The sequence below is a fragment of the Callospermophilus lateralis genome, chromosome Y (genome assembly GCF_048772815.1).
Source record: "Callospermophilus lateralis isolate mCalLat2 chromosome Y, mCalLat2.hap1, whole genome shotgun sequence".
Taxonomy (NCBI): Eukaryota; Metazoa; Chordata; class Mammalia; order Rodentia; family Sciuridae; genus Callospermophilus; species Callospermophilus lateralis.
The window spans coordinates 7,396,293-7,405,486 of NC_135326.1; the positions used below are offsets into that span (position 1 = coordinate 7,396,293).

At 42.9% G+C, this 9,194-nt stretch overlaps 1 non-coding gene across 1 annotated transcript; it reads left to right on the forward strand.

The window, feature by feature from the left end:
* The first annotated feature begins 8,872 nt into the window (after positions 1-8,872).
* On the forward strand, positions 8,873-8,946 carry Trnam-cau (transfer RNA methionine (anticodon CAU)). Its single transcript has one exon. It is a non-coding gene; the product is annotated as a tRNA-Met (tRNA).
* Positions 8,947-9,194: the final 248 nt, after the last annotated feature.

Consider the following 9,194-nt stretch of genomic DNA (forward strand, 5'->3'; position numbering starts at 1 on the left):
TGCTTAGAGTCTCTCTGTTGCTGAGGCAGGCTTTGAACTCGTGATCCTCCTGCCTCAGCCTCCTGAGCCACTGGGATTACAGTGTGCGCCACCGTGCCTGACTCTAGATCTTAAATGTCGCACACTTATGCATTTATCTAAGGAAAAAGACAATGGGGAAAAAATCAAACTAATTTTTTAAATCTGCCAAAGTCATAGATTCATATTGATGAGAATTTAGAACCCACAGACTTGTCTTCCTACTGTGCCTTCAAGCTCCGGCCTCCTGTTGGCCCCATGGGTCCTTCTTCCTGGGAGGCAGGGCCAGAGCAGGCCAGAGAGGACTCCCAGGGGGCCGGAAGCCCTGGGAGAGTTCTTCCCCAAAGGTGGAAATGATGACCCTAGCAAGCCCCAGAGACCAACTGGGTGGCTGAGGCAGGGACCAAGGGAGAGGGGAAGTGTGTCTGAGTTCTTGCTTTACTCCTAAGGACTGAGGTGACAAGTTTGACCATTCTGGAAATTTCCTTCATCCAAGCATATGTTACAAAGAATTATGAAACTGTTATCAAATGAAAGGCTTGGGGACAGGCGAACATACGATGCTCCAAATGGCTTCAGCTGCGGTCAATTCCTGGACTTCAGGGACTCTGTGCCCAGGTACCAAGCATGCAGAACTCCATGATGGTGGACAAAAGTCTTTTAAAGGGAGATTCTTGCTTTCTGTTCTGTTCTGCTTTCCCTCTGGTGTTAATAAATAGGTGAGACCACTCCATGCCCAATGGTGCCCCATTAAACTGTAGTCCTCCTTGGGATTCATGGGAGATTGGTTCCAGGACCCTCCCAGATACCCAAGTCATGGGGGTGCAAGTCCCTAATGTGAAATTATGCACTATTTGCAGAAATCATCCTCCCAGATACTTTATTTATTTTGGTACTGGGGAATGAATCCAGGGGTGCTTAACCACCAAACTACACCACCATCCCTTTTTATGTTTTGAGATAGGGTCTGGTTAAGTTGCTTAGTGCCTGGCTTTTGCTGAGGCCGGCCTTGAACTTGTGATCCTCCTGCCTCAGCCTCCCGAGCTGCTGAGACTACAGGCTTGCGCCACTGCACTTGGCTTTTACGAATTTCAAATTCTTGATCTAGCATGCTGTAACCGTCTGCATGCTTTTTGGTCCCATTTTTGGGGTCTGTTCTTTTTCCTGATCATTTCTGATGCCTTTGCCCTAAACTGAAACCATAAAGCAACGCAGTGCTTTTTCTAATGGGGGACAGTGGGGTGACATTGACACCACTAGTGCTGGATAGCAACAGCTGTGTGGATGGAAAATTCCGGAGTCTTTTCTGTTGCGATGGTTTTGATTTTTATATGCACCAAGAAATATGTGTTTAACTGGATTCAGCTGTTTGAAAATTCACAGAAAGTATGAGATAATGTTTGTCTTTGCCGTTTAAGCGACTTTAATAGCAGAAGAGATGTGGTTTGGTCAAAGAGAGTTGAAATACACGGTATCTGTCACCATTACTGTGCTAAACACCAAGGGAGGTTTAAAAACCCATTAGGTTCAAATCCTGGTGAATATAATAAGACCTACGCACGTGAACTAATTCACAGTTTTTTTATTTTTTTCATGGAAAGAAAATGAAAGATTGCTCTTTGAAACTTTCACAGTTCATGGAAGGGGTGAGTTTTGAGCTGTACTTTTTTTATGTTATTTTTTTTTAGTTGTAGATGGACACAATACCTTTATTATATTTATTTATCTTTATGTAGTGCTGAGGATTGAACCCAGCACCTCACATGTGCTAGGTGAGTGCTCTACTGCTGAACCACAACCTCAGCCCCTTGAATGCACTTTTTGGGATGGACAAAGCTTCCTTTTAAGAGCTGTTGAGCCAGGTGCGGTGGCGCATGCCTGTAATCCCAGAGGCTCAGGAGGCTGAGGAGGAGGATCGTGAGTTCCAAGCCTGCCTCAGCAACAGTGAGACTGTAAGCAACTCAGTGAGACCCTGTCTCTCATAAAATACAAAATAGGGCTGGCGATGGGGCTCAGTGGTCAAGTGCCCCTGAGTTCAATCCCTGGTACCCTCCAAAAATAAAAAGAGCTGTTGAAGTCAGGCACCCTGGGGCACATCAATAGTCCCAGGAACTCGGGATCTGGAGAATTGCAAGTTCAAAGCCAACTTGGCGATCTGGCCAGCTCCCCAGCACCTAATGAGACCTTGTCTTACTGAAAACAAGAATTGAAGAATATACCTGGAAGATGTTTGAGTGTTGTAAGTGGTCTGTTTCTCTACACAGGCACACCTGTGGTACAGTTTAACTTGTGAATTAGAGGTGGACAAGAGTAAAGAACAGTTAGAACTGTATGTTGTCATAAAGGGTATGTGAATATGATCTCTCCGTTTTTTAGAATATCTTACTATATTTTCACCTTTTCACTTACGGGAAGCATTTCTATTTCCATATTCAAATTGCCAGCATGACTATTCTTGTACTTCAGGGCCACTATTAAGTAAAACAAGGTGACTTGAACATAAGCGCTGTGATACTGTGATAGTCCTTCTGATAACCAAGATGGCTACTAAATGACTAATGGGTGGGTAGCATATACAGCATGGATACAGTGGTCAAAGGGATAATTCACATTCTGGGTGAGACATTCTAGGACAGTGAGAGATTTTATGATGCTACTTAGTATGGCAAACAAAATTTAAAGCTTTACAAATTGTTTGCTTCTTGAATTTTCCATTTAATATTTGACCTCAACTCACTGCAGCCACTGAAAGGGAAACCTTAGATAAGGCAATACTATATGTTGAATCATGTGGGCCTGGCTGCTTTTACTCATTACCATGTCACAGTAGTCATGTGCCCAGGAATACGGGTGGGCCATTTCAGTAGAAACCTGTAGGTAGTGTCCCTTAGCGGTCATATAAGCTGATGCTCCTGCCAGCCGGGGGTGAGTTTCCAGTTATTCCACTGCCTAGCCACTGGTGGACCTAGAAAGCCACACTGGGCCATACTGGGCCTCCCAGGGCTTTCTTGTATTCCATTTGGACTTCCTTTGTGAACAGAACTTGATTTCTAATCCAGGCAGCCTTGCTTCACTTTGCTGCCCCATTGAACCCCAAAGGTATACATCAGGCTCCCTCTTACAGAACAGACTGAATCGTCCTTCCATGATTGGAGAGGAACCTGATGAAGACACTGGGTGGACATCCTTCTTTACTTTTTCTTGTCTTGCTTCTTAGATTAGATCCTAAAGCGACTCCAGACAATAGTTAATCAATAGGGTGTCCTTGAAATTTTGAAATATGGTTTGAAGTTTTAGTTTTGAGTCCTTTTATATCCAATTCTGGGAAAATGATTTCTAAGTTTTAGATTGAGCATCATTCTGGAGAGAAAGATGAAAGAAATCTCATGACATTCCACTCTGGGATGTGAATCATCACTTTGTCCAGTGTATCCACAGTGTATATGCTACCCTCCTTTTGATAATTTGTGGCATTCTGGTTACAAGATTGACTGTCACAATATCACAGTGCTTTTGTTAAGTATGGGTTATGTTTAAGTAACACATATTTTATTTCAAATGGCTCCAAGAGTAGTTATATTGGCCGTATTATGTTATATTATTAACATTGTTCCATTTTATTATTAGTTGTTGTCAATGTCTTACTGTATCTAATTAATTAATTAGTACAGGGATTGAACCCAAGGGCACTTAACCACTGAGCTACAACCCAGCCCTTTTTGTTTTTTATTTTTTATCTTTTTTGTTACTAGGGATTTAACCCAGGGGCACCTAATCACTGTGCCATACCCCCAGCCCTTTTTGGTGTTTTATTTAGAGACAGGGTCTCATTAAGTTGCTTAGGGCCTCGTTCCATTGCTGAGGCTGACTTTAAACTTGCCATTGGTCCTGCCTCAGCCTCTGGAGCCACTGAGATTACAGGTGTGCCCCTCGGTGCCTGGCTTATTTTTTATTTTGAGACAGGGTCTCACTGACTTGCTCAGGGCTTAAGTTGCTGAGGTTGGTCTTGAACTTGCAATCCTCTTGCCTCCCAATTAACATAGGTGTGTGCCAGTGCACCCAGCTACTGTGTCTCATTTATAGTTAAGCTTTCTCTCATGCACAGTATGTGTTTGTTTTGGTGCGATGCAATTTCACATACCCACTGGGGGTCTTGCGATGTATCCCCTAGGGATAAGGGGGAGCCCTGTAATTCTCAGATTGTGTTTGGTTGCACACTTGAGAGTGCCCCAAATTCTCTGGGGAATTGTCCTGAAGCAACTGGCTCTTCCTGGTGCCATATCTTCTAACCATATGTGACTATTTATATCTAAGTGAAGTACATGGGTAACTAATTAGTCATGACTTAGTCACTAGCTAGAATCCAACGTACTAATAGTTGGCTTCTCCATCATCCTTCCCACATCTCAGGGGCTCCATTGCTACGGGTGGCCACCATGTATGACAGCAGCGTTTGTACTGTCAGATATGGTGGCTGACTTCTGTTTCGGTGGACACCATAAAAACGTGTGGTCTTCCACCTGATCTCCCCGGCAACATTTGCAGGTCCCCTGGTTTCCTATTTCAGGTCAAAGCTTTCCGGGGTTTGTTTCTTTCATTACTATTTTCTCCCCACCCTCATCCTCACTGTGAAATAAAATCTGGGTGATGAGGCACTTCCCACGTTGAAAATCCATTGCAACTGGGCGTCGAGGGTTGATTTATTGTGCGTGTGCCAACAACTCACTAGCCCCGGCAAATGCTGTTTTAATGCGGGCTTGGGCTCCCCTCTGTGGCCAGGGGTTGAGTGAGGTCAGCGCCAGGCTGGGCCACTCCTGTCTGGGCACCTGCTGCCCCACACCTCCAGGCATTTGGAAATGGGGAAGCCCAACAACAGACTTGGGCTTAGGACGATATTTTTTATTTTTGCCTGATTTGGAAAACATTCGTACGTCTTGTGCCTCAAAATGATTTTCTGAATTCACAAAAATCCCAACTCTGGCGATTTTCCTTCTTCCTTCTCAGAGGTGGAATTTGTTCCGGTTTGGGTCAGCAAGAAGTGAGAGCAAAGTCCCCTGGTGTCACACCGATTTGGATGGTGGTTCCTTCCTCATCCCAAAATACGCATCGGGGGTTTACCAGTTGATCAGCACTGAATATGCTCCTGGGGTTTACGCTGGCTGTTAGGGGAACCACACACTGGGGAGGCTGAGACATTCAGATTTTGCCCAAAAGGCCACAGAGAAAGGAACACTGTGAAAGCAAAGGACGCGGGCTTTGGGGTCCGGACCTCTGGGTTCAAATTCCTGGTGCATTGCTTATGTCCGGCTGCAGAACAAGTCGTCACCTCACAGTGTAAAACAATCAACAGCATTATCAGCGTTTCTGGGCGTAGGAATTTAACTGGGGGGTTCCGATCCAGGACTTCTTGTGAGACTGCAGAGAGAAGCTTTAGCTGGGGTGGGTGGATCTGCTTTCAAGATGAGTCACCAGGGTGGCTTTGGGTGGAAACCCTCCTTTTTGGTCATTTGGTCATTTAGTCTTTTTCCTCCCTTTCTTCCCAAAGGTCAGTGTCAGAAAGGTTGAGAAAAGTTGGCTGAGGAAAGATATGTGATTGCAACAGAGACCATTTCTTGGTTCCTTTGAGCAATCTTAATCAAGCCAGCGCTCAGATCTCCATAACTGACGCTCTGCCACAGGCTTCAAGTTTGAAGGAAATGAGGTACAGCACTGACTTTTCCAGAATGCATTCATTGTTAGGTGTTTCTGGAATTATTGAGCCGGCCCAGGGCTGTCAGAATCGTTCATGTGGCTAGTTCATGTTGCACAACTGTGTGAGTGAACAATGAGCAGATGAGATCCAGGTGGGTCTATGGGTTTGAAATGACTGTCATGATGATCTTTTTCTTTCTTTCTTTCTTTCTTTCTTTTTTCTTTCTTTCTTTTTTTTTTTTTTTTGTGGTGCTGGGGATTGAACCCAGGGCCTTGTGCATTGAAGGCAAGCACTCTACCAACTGAGCTACGTCCCCAGGCCTGAGATGCTACCTTATAGTTTTGGACATTGGACAAGATATCTCAAAAACAAACCAAACCAGACAATAAATGGAGGCCATAATCTACCACAATCCTGTGTCATAGTTAAACATTATCCAGTGATGATTCTCCCCAGTCAATAATTTTTCAAGGAAACTACATGTTCTCGGATGATGTTTTTTGTAGTATCACGAATGTGATTGCTGTTATTCTCCTAAGGAACTTGATCTTGGCAAGCATTTACAGGATTCATTATTTTCTCTGAATGATGAGTTTTTTTTTTTTTAAATAAATCTTCTTAATAACGAATTATCCAGTCCCTAGCACAAAAGAAACTGAATTTATTGTTTGCACGTTCATAGTTTCATGTATTTCCAGCAGACAGATCACTGGGGCAGGCTAAATCCATTTTCCAATGTATGAATTGCTACATTTTCTCCAGTTACATATTTCCCATAACGTCCATAGATCAGTGATACTTTAGAAGCTGTTCTGAGTTTGAATTGACCACTCTGTTGCCTCTTGTCTTAAAACTGATCAAGAACATGGACAGTTTAATGCACGTTCTAATACACACCAGTTCAGAGCCACAATTAAATCTGTTCTCCCGGCTACTTGACATCAATCCATCCATCTCCATGCTTGACGGAACATTTCCTAAGAGGTACTCTGACTTTGCAATTCTCTTATAGCAGGTGAATTGCACAATAGAACTGGTTTATCAATAGCAGTCTTATAAATCAGGGAAAGCCCTGTGCAGTGAATTTCTTTATATATTAGTAACATGTATACTGTTGGCATCACGGCCCTGTTTGTCAGGTTGCTGGGATTTCCGAGGGACCTCTAGCAGGCATGAAATCCCTATATGTAGGACTCTCAGGCTTTGGGGGATTCCGCTGTGTTCTGCTGTTTGGGATAGATCAAAAGATAACTGGTTGGAGAGGCATTGAGATTTATTAATGAAAGCAATCAAGACATAGAGTCAGGTCTAAGGGTCCAGAGCCTTTGGTGTCCGACGTTGCCAGTTCAAATCCTTGGGGCTGGGGATATAGCTCACCCTTGCCTAGCATGCACAAGGCCCTGGGTTCAATCCCTGGCACTGGACAAATGAAGAAGAAATCCTTAACTGGTCTCCTACCAGCTGTACCAGTTGGGCAGAATTTCTCCCTCTCTCTGGACCCTCAGCTTCCTTCCTGTGGAAAGGGGGTTATCAATTGTACTCAGCCCAAAGGTTATTGAGGAATTAAATGAGTTGGACAGTTTTATGTTTAGACAACTGTCTGGTCATAGAAAGTGCTCAAAAAAATATTTTAAAAGCACACCCCAAAAGCCAACTTGTATCGTGTTTTTTTTCCCCTGGAGACAAAGAATAAAAAAATATGATCCAGAAACACAAGATTACAGGCTAGTTTTTGACTAAATGGTCTTCTTTTATTTTTATAGGCTATTTCCTCGTGGATTTGGAAGGTGAGCTTTGGACAGGGATGGCGGCGCTGTGGTTGGAGAACATTCAGGATGAATAAAGGATGTTAAACTGACCTTTTGTATTTTGGGTAATCACCCAGAATACAGAGGCAGTTTTCTGTGCTTGAGAAACTTCCTGCTATGGTGGGAGAATCGTCTTAATTTTTGTTTTAAAATTTATTGTGCACGGCAGGCTGTGTTCTCTTGGGAGGCCTTCTGAATACTGGGTTTGCGTCATGAGCTGAGGTTTTCCACCTCTCTATGCGCTTCCCTACATTCGATTCTCTGAAGATAACTTGATACATCCAAAATACTCTTGTTCACATGTAGTTTTTAATATTTAGCCCATTCCATGCATAGGATAATGAAAAAGTCTTGTGTTTAATCTGTTTCAAAGACAAATATTTGATGGAACAGGTGGGATTTTATTTCAATATTTCCCTCAAACTCAATTAAATTATTAAGCTTTGTTTTGTAGGGGAAAAAATGAGCTTATGTTCTACCCTGTCTCAGTCTGATTCTTAGTTTTTGTCAATTAAACAATATGTCACAATTTCATAATTCGCATGGGTCGTCGGCAATTACATCTAGACAGTTACTGGAAATTCAGAAAGGCAAAGGACATATCTTTACTCCCTTTATCAGAATTATAGCCAGGAAAAGGAACTTCATAGAAGGAGATACATTGTCTCTGAGAAGCAAAATTTAATTAATGTGTGAAAAATACTCATGTCCAATATATATATATATATATATATATGGTTGGCTGCTTTAAAGACTTGAGTTAAAAAACTTGTATCTGATCTACTGAATAATCTGATCGAAGGGGTGAAAACCGTGGCAAACTTTTTTTCCTGATAACAGTGAGTCTTTTGGGGGCAATCCATTTTGGTGTGTGTGGGGGGTGGGTGAGAGAGAGAGACGCAGACAGACAGTATGGCTACATAACAAGTCACCCCCAAATGGAGCAACTTCAAACAGAACTCGAAGGTGGCTCCCTCCTTGGCTGGCATGTCGGCTTCTGTGGACCTCTGCCTCGAAGTGTGGTGGCTATGGTTTTCAAAGGGAATGATCAAAAAGTCAAGGCAAAAAAGCGGGGATCCCTTTTCCAACTCATCCTTGAACATTACACCCTCTTGTCTCTGTTATTTTCTATTGGATATGCAGGCCAGTCCTGGTGAGGGTATGACAGGGGGATCCTGGGTGGGGAGTCTTCAGATTGTGGGCACCATCTTGACGGCTGGCTATCAGAACGTCCACACTTTTGTTATAAGCTTTGTAGCCACATTGAAGAATGTGCTTGTTGGATAGACCAAATTCACCACAGAATACTGGGTCTCATGACCATAAGCACACTTAAGACAGTGATTCAGGGTTTTGGGGCTATAGCTCAGTTGGTAGAGTGTTTGCCTCATATGCACAAGGCCCTGGGTTCAATCCCCAGCACCACAGGGAAAAAAAAAAAAAAAAAAAAAGGAAGTAATTCAGGGATTTTTTAACAATGAGTTCAAGAACAGCAAATTCAAAAACTATAAATGTGATCTGCTTTTGAACAAAAGGGTGGCTTTAAAGTCATGTGGTTTAATAGATTAAGATTTAAAAGTATATATATATATATAATCACTTTTTTTTTTTTTTTTAGATATTCTTGCTATTTTCCCCAGGTCTCAAACTCTTAGACTCAAGTGATCCTCCTGCCT